Below are 13197 nucleotides of genomic sequence, written 5' to 3'. Positions count from 1 at the left end.
TATTCGACCAGCACAATTCCCGGACCCCGACCGGTACAATTCACGGAATTACGACCCGTACAGTTCCCGGAATGCGACGCGTACGATTCACGGAATACGACCCCGCCGTTCCCGAAAACCGACGCGCACGGTTCACGGAACACGACAAGTACAATTCCCGGACTCCGACCGGCGCGGTTCACGGAATACGACCCGTGCGCGATTCCTGGAATTCGACCGGGCTCACACGCGACACCTGGTGTCCGCTCGCCCGAACCGCACCCGCGTTTTTAAAACGGCCCTTAAAAAATACTTAAACAAAAAACCTTTTCAAACGAAACGTGTCGCCGGCGCCTACGAATTTCGCACTATCCGCGGCGATTTTTCCCGTTTCGATTAGCCGACATTTTCACCGGAACCCGGAATCGCGACCTCGTTCCAAACCCGGTTCCAACTGGCGCGCGGGAGTTATGCCCCCGCCATTCAAAGTCAATGGAGCGCGCGTTAGCACAGTGGCTAACTTCCAAGTCGAATTCCAGCTTCCCATAGACCGCCATTCATAAGGCTTCCGCGAAACCGACGTCATTTCCGACTTCGGGGCGTCGGGGTCAGCCCGGCGCCTAACCCTAACCCTAACCAAACGTTGTGCACTCAAATCTTTTGCTGTATTTAGTTTATTTTGGCATCCGGATAATGATTCTAGCATGAAATTGCTTGGGCACCTGTTAATTTTTAAGATTTTGACACATTCAGCTCAAATGTACACAATTGCTGATTATGGCTGTCAAATCTAAACCAAACGTTGTGCACTCAAATCTTTTGCTGTATTTAGTTTATTTTGGCATCCGGATGATGATTCTAGCATGAAATTGCTTGGGCACCTGTTAATTTTTAAGATTTTGACACATTCAGCTCAAATGTACAATCATGCGCTAAAAACGCATTTAAAGCAATAAAAAGGTGATTATGGCTGTCAAACCTAAACCAAACGTTGTGCACTCAAATCTTTTGCTGTATTTAGTTTATTTTGGCATCCGGATGATGATTCTAGCATGAAATTGCTTGGGCACCTGTTAATTTTTAAGATTTTGACACATTCAGCTCAAATGTACACAATTGCTGATTATGGCTGTCAAATCTAAACCAAACGTTGTGCACTCAAATCTTTTGCTGTATTTAGTTTATTTTGGCATCCGGATGATGATTCTAGCATGAAATTGCTTGGGCACCTGTTAATTTTTAAGATTTTGACACATTCACCTCAAATGTACAATCATGCGCTAAAAACGCATTTAAAGCAATAAAAAGGTGATTATGGCTGTCAAACCTAAACCAAACGTTGTGCACTCAAATCTTTTGCTGTATTTAGTTTATTTTGGCATCCGGATGATGATTCTAGCATGAAATTGCTTGGGCACCTGTTAATTTTTAAGATTTTGACACATTCAGCTCAAATGTACACAATTGCTGATTATGGCTGTCAAATCTAAACCAAACGTTGTGCACTCAAATCTTTTGCTGTATTTAGTTTATTTTGGCATCCGGATGATGATTCTAGCATGAAATTGCTTGGGCACCTGTTAATTTTTAAGATTTTGACACATTCAGCTCAAATGTACACGATTGCTGATTATGGCTGTCAAATCTAAACCAAACGTTGTGCACTCAAATCTTTTGCTGTATTTAGTTTATTTTGGCATCCGGATGATGATTCTAGCATGAAATTGCTTGGGCACCTGTTAATTTTTAAGATTTTGACACATTCAGCTCAAATGTACAATCATGCGCTAAAAACGCATTTAAAGCAATAAAAAGGTGATTATGGCTGTCAAACCTAAACCAAACGTTGTGCACTCAAATCTTTTGCTGTATTTAGTTTATTTTGGCATCCGGATGATGATTCTAGCATGAAATTGCTTGGGCACCTGTTAATGTTTAAGATTTTGACACATTCAGCTCAAATGTACACAATTGCTGATTATGGCTGTCAAATCTAAACCAAACGTTGTGCACTCAAATCTTTTGCTCTATTTAGTTTATTTTGGCATCCGGATGATGATTCTAGCATGAAATTGCTTGGGCACCTGTTAATTTTTAAGATTTTGACACATTCAGCTCAAATGTACAATCATGCGCTAAAAACGCATTTAAAGCAATAAAAAGGTGATTATGGCTGTCAAACCTAAACCAAACGTTGTGCACTCAAATCTTTTGCTGTATTTAGTTTATTTTGGCATCCGGATGATGATTCTAGCATGAAATTGCTTGGGCACCTGTTAATTTTTAAGATTTTGACACATTCAGCTCAAATGTACACAATTGCTGATTATGGCTGTCAAATCTAAACCAAACGTTGTGCACTCAAATCTTTTGCTGTATTTAGATTATTTTGGCATCCGGATGATGATTCTAGCATGAAATTGCTTGGGCACCTGTTAATTTTTAAGATTTTGACACATTCAGCTCAAATGTACAATCATGCGCTAAAAACGCATTTAAAGCAATAAAAAGGTGATTATGGCTGTCAAACCTAAACCAAACGTTGTGCACTCAAATCTTTTGCTGTATTTAGTTTATTTTGGCATCCGGATGATGATTCTAGCATGAAATTGCTTGGGCACCTGTTAATTTTTAAGATTTTGACACATTCAGCTCAAATGTACACAATTGCTGATTATGGCTGTCAAATCTAAACCAAACGTTGTGCACTCAAATCTTTTGCTGTATTTAGTTTATTTTGGCATCCGGATGATGATTCTAGCATGAAATTGCTTGGGCACCTGTTAATTTTTAAGATTTTGACACATTCAGCTCAAATGTACAATCATGCGCTAAAAACGCATTTAAAGCAATAAAAAGGTGATTATGGCTGTCAAACCTAAACCAAACGTTGTGCACTCAAATCTTTTGCTGTATTTAGTTTATTTTGGCATCCGGATGATGATTCTAGCATGAAATTGCTTGGGCACCTGTTAATTTTTAAGATTTTGACACATTCAGCTCAAATGTACACAATTGCTGATTATGGCTGTCAAATCTAAACCAAACGTTGTGCACTCAAATCTTTTGCTGTATTTAGTTTATTTTGGCATCCGGATGATGATTCTAGCATGAAATTGCTTGGGCACCTGTTAATTTTTAAGATTTTGACACATTCAGCTCAAATGTACAATCATGCGCTAAAAACGCATTTAAAGCAATAAAAAGGTGATTATGGCTGTCAAACCTAAACCAAACGTTGTGCACTCAAATCTTTTGCTGTATTTAGTTTATTTTGGCATCCGGATGATGATTCTAGCATGAAATTGCTTGGGCACCTGTTAATGTTTAAGATTTTGACACATTCAGCTCAAATGTACACAATTGCTGATTATGGCTGTCAAATCTAAACCAAACGTTGTGCACTCAAATCTTTTGCTGTATTTAGTTTATTTTGGCATCCGGATGATGATTCTAGCATGAAATTGCTTGGGCACCTGTTAATTTTTAAGATTTTGACACATTCAGCTCAAATGTACAATCATGCGCTAAAAACGCATTTAAAGCAATAAAAAGGTGATTATGGCTGTCAAACCTAAACCAAACGTTGTGCACTCAAATCTTTTGCTGTATTTAGTTTATTTTGGCATCCGGATGATGATTCTAGCATGAAATTGCTTGGGCACCTGTTAATTTTTAAGATTTTGACACATTCAGCTCAAATGTACACAATTGCTGATTATGGCTGTCAAATCTAAACCAAACGTTGTGCACTCAAATCTTTTGCTGTATTTAGTTTATTTTGGCATCCGGATGATGATTCTAGCATGAAATTGCTTGGGCACCTGTTAATTTTTAAGATTTTGACACATTCAGCTCAAATGTACAATCATGCGCTAAAAACGCATTTAAAGCAATAGAAAGGTGATTATGGCTGTCAAACCTAAACCAAACGTTGTGCACTCAAATCTTTTGCTGTATTTAGTTTATTTTGGCATCCGGATGATGATTCTAGCATGAAATTGCTTGGGCACCTGTTAATTTTTAAGATTTTGACACATTCAGCTCAAATGTACACAATTGCTGATTATGGCTGTCAAATCTAAACCAAACGTTGTGCACTCAAATCTTTTGCTGTATTTAGTTTATTTTGGCATCCGGATGATGATTCTAGCATGAAATTGCTTGGGCACCTGTTAATTTTTAAGATTTTGACACATTCAGCTCAAATGTACAATCATGCGCTAAAAACGCATTTAAAGCAATAAAAAGGTGATTATGGCTGTCAAACCTAAACCAAACGTTGTGCACTCAAATCTTTTGCTGTATTTAGTTTATTTTGGCATCCGGATGATGATTCTAGCATGAAATTGCTTGGGCACCTGTTAATTTTTAAGATTTTGACACATTCAGCTCAAATGTACACAATTGCTGATTATGGCTGTCAAATCTAAACCAAACGTTGTGCACTCAAATCTTTTGCTGTATTTAGTTTATTTTGGCATCCGGATGATGATTCTAGCATGAAATTGCTTGGGCACCTGTTAATTTTTAAGATTTTGACACATTCACCTCAAATGTACACAATTGCTGATTATGGCTGTCAAATCTAAACCAAACGTTGTGCACTCAAATCTTTTGCTGTATTTAGTTTATTTTGGCATCCGGATGATGATTCTAGCATGAAATTGCTTGGGCACCTGTTAATTTTTAAGATTTTGACACATTCAGCTCAAATGTACAATCATGCGCTAAAAACGCATTTAAAGCAATAGAAAGGTGATTATGGCTGTCAAACCTAAACCAAACGTTGTGCACTCAAATCTTTTGCTGTATTTAGTTTATTTTGGCATCCGGATGATGATTCTAGCATGAAATTGCTTGGGCACCTGTTAATTTTTAAGATTTTGACACATTCAGCTCAAATGTACACAATTGCTGATTATGGCTGTCAAATCTAAACCAAACGTTGTGCACTCAAATCTTTTGCTGTATTTAGTTTATTTTGGCATCCGGATGATGATTCTAGCATGAAATTGCTTGGGCACCTGTTAATGTTTAAGATTTTGACACATTCAGCTCAAATGTACACAATTGCTGATTATGGCTGTCAAATCTAAACCAAACGTTGTGCACTCAAATCTTTTGCTGTATTTAGTTTATTTTGGCATCCGGATGATGATTCTAGCATGAAATTGCTTGGGCACCTGTTAATTTTTAAGATTTTGACACATTCAGCTCAAATGTACACGATTGCTGATTATGGCTGTCAAATCTAAACCAAACGTTGTGCACTCAAATCTTTTGCTGTATTTAGTTTATTTTGGCATCCGGATGATGATTCTAGCATGAAATTGCTTGGGCACCTGTTAATTTTTAAGATTTTGACACATTCAGCTCAAATGTACAATCATGCGCTAAAAACGCATTTAAAGCAATAAAAAGGTGATTATGGCTGTCAAACCTAAACCAAACGTTGTGCACTCAAATCTTTTGCTGTATTTAGTTTATTTTGGCATCCGGATGATGATTCTAGCATGAAATTGCTTGGGCACCTGTTAATTTTTAAGATTTTGACACATTCAGCTCAAATGTACACAATTGCTGATTATGGCTGTCAAATCTAAACCAAACGTTGTGCACTCAAATCTTTTGCTGTATTTAGTTTATTTTGGCATCCGGATGATGATTCTAGCATGAAATTGCTTGGGCACCTGTTAATTTTTAAGATTTTGACACATTCAGCTCAAATGTACAATCATGCGCTAAAAACGCATTTAAAGCAATAAAAAGGTGATTATGGCTGTCAAACCTAAACCAAACGTTGTGCACTCAAATCTTTTGCTGTATTTAGTTTATTTTGGCATCCGGATGATGATTCTAGCATGAAATTGCTTGGGCACCTGTTAATTTTTAAGATTTTGACACATTCAGCTCAAATGTACACAATTGCTGATTATGGCTGTCAAATCTAAACCAAACGTTGTGCACTCAAATCTTTTGCTGTATTTAGTTTATTTTGGCATCCGGATGATGATTCTAGCATGAAATTGCTTGGGCACCTGTTAATTTTTAAGATTTTGACACATTCAGCTCAAATGTACAATCATGCGCTAAAAACGCATTTAAAGCAATAAAAAGGTGATTATGGCTGTCAAACCTAAACCAAACGTTGTGCACTCAAATCTTTTGCTGTATTTAGTTTATTTTGGCATCCGGATGATGATTCTAGCATGAAATTGCTTGGGCACCTGTTAATGTTTAAGATTTTGACACATTCAGCTCAAATGTACACAATTGCTGATTATGGCTGTCAAATCTAAACCAAACGTTGTGCACTCAAATCTTTTGCTGTATTTAGTTTATTTTGGCATCCGGATGATGATTCTAGCATGAAATTGCTTGGGCACCTGTTAATTTTTAAGATTTTGACACATTCAGCTCAAATGTACAATCATGCGCTAAAAACGCATTTAAAGCAATAAAAAGGTGATTATGGCTGTCAAACCTAAACCAAACGTTGTGCACTCAAATCTTTTGCTGTATTTAGTTTATTTTGGCATCCGGATGATGATTCTAGCATGAAATTGCTTGGGCACCTGTTAATTTTTAAGATTTTGACACATTCAGCTCAAATGTACACAATTGCTGATTATGGCTGTCAAATCTAAACCAAACGTTGTGCACTCAAATCTTTTGCTGTATTTAGTTTATTTTGGCATCCGGATGATGATTCTAGCATGAAATTGCTTGGGCACCTGTTAATTTTTAAGATTTTGACACATTCAGCTCAAATGTACAATCATGCGCTAAAAACGCATTTAAAGCAATAGAAAGGTGATTATGGCTGTCAAACCTAAACCAAACGTTGTGCACTCAAATCTTTTGCTGTATTTAGTTTATTTTGGCATCCGGATGATGATTCTAGCATGAAATTGCTTGGGCACCTGTTAATTTTTAAGATTTTGACACATTCAGCTCAAATGTACACAATTGCTGATTATGGCTGTCAAATCTAAACCAAACGTTGTGCACTCAAATCTTTTGCTGTATTTAGTTTATTTTGGCATCCGGATGATGATTCTAGCATGAAATTGCTTGGGCACCTGTTAATTTTTAAGATTTTGACACATTCAGCTCAAATGTACAATCATGCGCTAAAAACGCATTTAAGCAATAAAAAGGTGATTATGGCTGTCAAACCTAAACCAAACGTTGTGCACTCAAATCTTTTGCTGTATTTAGTTTATTTTGGCATCCGGATGATGATTCTAGCATGAAATTGCTTGGGCACCTGTTAATTTTTAAGATTTTGACACATTCAGCTCAAATGTACACAATTGCTGATTATGGCTGTCAAATCTAAACCAAACGTTGTGCACTCAAATCTTTTGCTGTATTTAGTTTATTTTGGCATCCGGATGATGATTCTAGCATGAAATTGCTTGGGCACCTGTTAATTTTTAAGATTTTGACACATTCAGCCTCAAATGTACACAATTGCTGATTATGGCTGTCAAATCTAAACCAAACGTTGTGCACTCAAATCTTTTGCTGTATTTAGTTTATTTTGGCATCCGGATGATGATTCTAGCATGAAATTGCTTGGGCACCTGTTAATTTTTAAGATTTTGACACATTCAGCTCAAATGTACAATCATGCGCTAAAAACGCATTTAAAGCAATAGAAAGGTGATTATGGCTGTCAAACCTAAACCAAACGTTGTGCACTCAAATCTTTTGCTGTATTTAGTTTATTTTGGCATCCGGATGATGATTCTAGCATGAAATTGCTTGGGCACCTGTTAATTTTTAAGATTTTGACACATTCAGCTCAAATGTACACAATTGCTGATTATGGCTGTCAAATCTAAACCAAACGTTGTGCACTCAAATCTTTTGCTGTATTTAGTTTATTTTGGCATCCGGATGATGATTCTAGCATGAAATTGCTTGGGCACCTGTTAATTTTTAAGATTTTGACACATTCAGCTCAAATGTACAATCATGCGCTAAAAACGCATTTAAAGCAATAAAAAGGTGATTATGGCTGTCAAACCTAAACCAAACGTTGTGCACTCAAATCTTTTGCTGTATTTAGTTTATTTTGGCATCCGGATGATGATTCTAGCATGAAATTGCTTGGGCACCTGTTAATGTTTAAGATTTTGACACATTCAGCTCAAATGTACACAATTGCTGATTATGGCTGTCAAATCTAAACCAAACGTTGTGCACTCAAATCTTTTGCTGTATTTAGTTTATTTTGGCATCCGGATGATGATTCTAGCATGAAATTGCTTGGGCACCTGTTAATTTTTAAGATTTTGACACATTCAGCTCAAATGTACAATCATGCGCTAAAAACGCATTTAAAGCAATAAAAAGGTGATTATGGCTGTCAAACCTAAACCAAACGTTGTGCACTCAAATCTTTTGCTGTATTTAGTTTATTTTGGCATCCGGATGATGATTCTAGCATGAAATTGCTTGGGCACCTGTTAATTTTTAAGATTTTGACACATTCAGCTCAAATGTACACAATTGCTGATTATGGCTGTCAAATCTAAACCAAACGTTGTGCACTCAAATCTTTTGCTGTATTTAGTTTATTTTGGCATCCGGATGATGATTCTAGCATGAAATTGCTTGGGCACCTGTTAATTTTTAAGATTTTGACACATTCAGCTCAAATGTACAATCATGCGCTAAAAACGCATTTAAAGCAATAGAAAGGTGATTATGGCTGTCAAACCTAAACCAAACGTTGTGCACTCAAATCTTTTGCTGTATTTAGTTTATTTTGGCATCCGGATGATGATTCTAGCATGAAATTGCTTGGGCACCTGTTAATTTTTAAGATTTTGACACATTCAGCTCAAATGTACACAATTGCTGATTATGGCTGTCAAATCTAAACCAAACGTTGTGCACTCAAATCTTTTGCTGTATTTAGTTTATTTTGGCATCCGGATGATGATTCTAGCATGAAATTGCTTGGGCACCTGTTAATTTTTAAGATTTTGACACATTCAGCTCAAATGTACAATCATGCGCTAAAAACGCATTTAAAGCAATAAAAAGGTGATTATGGCTGTCAAACCTAAACCAAACGTTGTGCACTCAAATCTTTTGCTGTATTTAGTTTATTTTGGCATCCGGATGATGATTCTAGCATGAAATTGCTTGGGCACCTGTTAATTTTTAAGATTTTGACACATTCAGCTCAAATGTACACAATTGCTGATTATGGCTGTCAAATCTAAACCAAACGTTGTGCACTCAAATCTTTTGCTGTATTTAGTTTATTTTGGCATCCGGATGATGATTCTAGCATGAAATTGCTTGGGCACCTGTTAATTTTTAAGATTTTGACACATTCACCTCAAATGTACACAATTGCTGATTATGGCTGTCAAATCTAAACCAAACGTTGTGCACTCAAATCTTTTGCTGTATTTAGTTTATTTTGGCATCCGGATGATGATTCTAGCATGAAATTGCTTGGGCACCTGTTAATTTTTAAGATTTTGACACATTCAGCTCAAATGTACAATCATGCGCTAAAAACGCATTTAAAGCAATAGAAAGGTGATTATGGCTGTCAAACCTAAACCAAACGTTGTGCACTCAAATCTTTTGCTGTATTTAGTTTATTTTGGCATCCGGATGATGATTCTAGCATGAAATTGCTTGGGCACCTGTTAATTTTTAAGATTTTGACACATTCAGCTCAAATGTACACAATTGCTGATTATGGCTGTCAAATCTAAACCAAACGTTGTGCACTCAAATCTTTTGCTGTATTTAGTTTATTTTGGCATCCGGATGATGATTCTAGCATGAAATTGCTTGGGCACCTGTTAATTTTTAAGATTTTGACACATTCAGCTCAAATGTACAATCATGCGCTAAAAACGCATTTAAAGCAATAGAAAGGTGATTATGGCTGTCAAACCTAAACCAAACGTTGTGCACTCAAATCTTTTGCTGTATTTAGTTTATTTTGGCATCCGGATGATGATTCTAGCATGAAATTGCTTGGGCACCTGTTAATTTTTAAGATTTTGACACATTCAGCTCAAATGTACACAATTGCTGATTATGGCTGTCAAATCTAAACCAAACGTTGTGCACTCAAATCTTTTGCTGTATTTAGTTTATTTTGGCATCCGGATGATGATTCTAGCATGAAATTGCTTGGGCACCTGTTAATTTTTAAGATTTTGACACATTCAGCTCAAATGTACAATCATGCGCTAAAAACGCATTTAAAGCAATAAAAAGGTGATTATGGCTGTCAAACCTAAACCAAACGTTGTGCACTCAAATCTTTTGCTGTATTTAGTTTATTTTGGCATCCGGATGATGATTCTAGCATGAAATTGCTTGGGCACCTGTTAATTTTTAAGATTTTGACACATTCAGCTCAAATGTACACAATTGCTGATTATGGCTGTCAAATCTAAACCAAACGTTGTGCACTCAAATCTTTTGCTGTATTTAGTTTATTTTGGCATCCGGATGATGATTCTAGCATGAAATTGCTTGGGCACCTGTTAATTTTTAAGATTTTGACACATTCAGCTCAAATGTACAATCATGCGCTAAAAACGCATTTAAAGCAATAAAAAGGTGATTATGGCTGTCAAACCTAAACCAAACGTTGTGCACTCAAATCTTTTGCTGTATTTAGTTTATTTTGGCATCCGGATGATGATTCTAGCATGAAATTGCTTGGGCACCTGTTAATTTTTAAGATTTTGACACATTCAGCTCAAATGTACACAATTGCTGATTATGGCTGTCAAATCTAAACCAAACGTTGTGCACTCAAATCTTTTGCTGTATTTAGTTTATTTTGGCATCCGGATGATGATTCTAGCATGAAATTGCTTGGGCACCTGTTAATTTTTAAGATTTTGACACATTCAGCTCAAATGTACAATCATGCGCTAAAAACGCATTTAAAGCAATAAAAAGGTGATTATGGCTGTCAAACCTAAACCAAACGTTGTGCACTCAAATCTTTTGCTGTATTTAGTTTATTTTGGCATCCGGATGATGATTCTAGCATGAAATTGCTTGGGCACCTGTTAATTTTTAAGATTTTGACACATTCAGCTCAAATGTACACAATTGCTGATTATGGCTGTCAAATCTAAACCAAACGTTGTGCACTCAAATCTTTTGCTGTATTTAGTTTATTTTGGCATCCGGATGATGATTCTAGCATGAAATTGCTTGGGCACCTGTTAATTTTTAAGATTTTGACACATTCAGCTCAAATGTACAATCATGCGCTAAAAACGCATTTAAAGCAATAAAAAGGTGATTATGGCTGTCAAACCTAAACCAAACGTTGTGCACTCAAATCTTTTGCTGTATTTAGTTTATTTTGGCATCCGGATGATGATTCTAGCATGAAATTGCTTGGGCACCTGTTAATTTTTAAGATTTTGACACATTCAGCTCAAATGTACACAATTGCTGATTATGGCTGTCAAATCTAAACCAAACGTTGTGCACTCAAATCTTTTGCTGTATTTAGTTTATTTTGGCATCCGGATGATGATTCTAGCATGAAATTGCTTGGGCACCTGTTAATTTTTAAGATTTTGACACATTCAGCTCAAATGTACAATCATGCGCTAAAAACGCATTTAAAGCAATAAAAAGGTGATTATGGCTGTCAAACCTAAACCAAACGTTGTGCACTCAAATCTTTTGCTGTATTTAGTTTATTTTGGCATCCGGATGATGATTCTAGCATGAAATTGCTTGGGCACCTGTTAATTTTTAAGATTTTGACACATTCAGCTCAAATGTACACAATTGCTGATTATGGCTGTCAAATCTAAACCAAACGTTGTGCACTCAAATCTTTTGCTGTATTTAGTTTATTTTGGCATCCGGATGATGATTCTAGCATGAAATTGCTTGGGCACCTGTTAATTTTGAAGATTTTGACACATTCAGCTCAAATGTACAATCATGCGCTAAAAACGCATTTAAAGCAATAAAAAGGTGATTATGGCTGTCAAACCTAAACCAAACGTTGTGCACTCAAATCTTTTGCTGTATTTAGTTTATTTTGGCATCCGGATGATGATTCTAGCATGAAATTGCTTGGGCACCTGTTAATTTTTAAGATTTTGACACATTCAGCTCAAATGTACACAATTGCTGATTATGGCTGTCAAATCTAAACCAAACGTTGTGCACTCAAATCTTTTGCTGTATTTAGTTTATTTTGGCATCCGGATGATGATTCTAGCATGAAATTGCTTGGGCACCTGTTAATTTTTAAGATTTTGACACATTCAGCTCAAATGTACAATCATGCGCTAAAAACGCATTTAAAGCAATAAAAATGTGATTATGGCTGTCAAACCTAAACCAAACGTTGTGCACCCAAATCTTTTGCTGTATTTAGTTTATTTTGGCATCCGGATGATGATTCTAGCATGAAATTGCTTGGGCACCTGTTAATTTTTAAGATTTTGACACATTCAGCTCAAATGTACACAATTGCTGATTATGGCTGTCAAATCTAAACCAAACGTTGTGCACTCAAATCTTTTGCTGTATTTAGTTTATTTTGGCATCCGGATGATGATTCTAGCATGAAATTGATTGGGCACCTGTTAATTTTTAAGATTTTGACACATTCGGCTCAAATGTACAATCATGCGCTAAAAACGCATTTAAAGCAATAGAAAGGTGATTATGGCTGTCAAACCTAAACCAAACGTTGTGCACTCAAATCTTTTGCTGTATTTAGTTTATTTTGGCATCCGGATGATGATTCTAGCATGAAATTGCTTGGGCACCTGTTAATTTTTAAGATTTTGACACATTCAGCTCAAATGTACACAATTGCTGATTATGGCTGTCAAATCTAAACCAAACGTTGTGCACTCAAATCTTTTGCTGTATTTAGTTTATTTTGGCATCCGGATGATGATTCTAGCATGAAATTGCTTGGGCACCTGTTAATTTTTAAGATTTTGACACATTCAGCTCAAATGTACAATCATGCGCTAAAAACGCATTTAAAGCAATAAAAAGGTGATTATGGCTGTCAAACCTAAACCAAACGTTGTGCACTCAAATCTTTTGCTGTATTTAGTTTATTTTGGCATCCGGATGATGATTCTAGCATGAAATTGCTTGGGCACCTGTTAATTTTTAAGATTTTGACACATTCAGCTCAAATGTACACAATTGCTGATTATG

Source organism: Festucalex cinctus, unplaced genomic scaffold (genome assembly GCF_051991245.1).
Source record: "Festucalex cinctus isolate MCC-2025b unplaced genomic scaffold, RoL_Fcin_1.0 HiC_scaffold_240, whole genome shotgun sequence".
In the NCBI taxonomy this organism is placed as follows: Eukaryota; Metazoa; Chordata; class Actinopteri; order Syngnathiformes; family Syngnathidae; genus Festucalex; species Festucalex cinctus.
The sequence above is the reverse complement of the archived record's forward strand: the minus strand, read 5'-3'. Positions refer to the sequence as shown.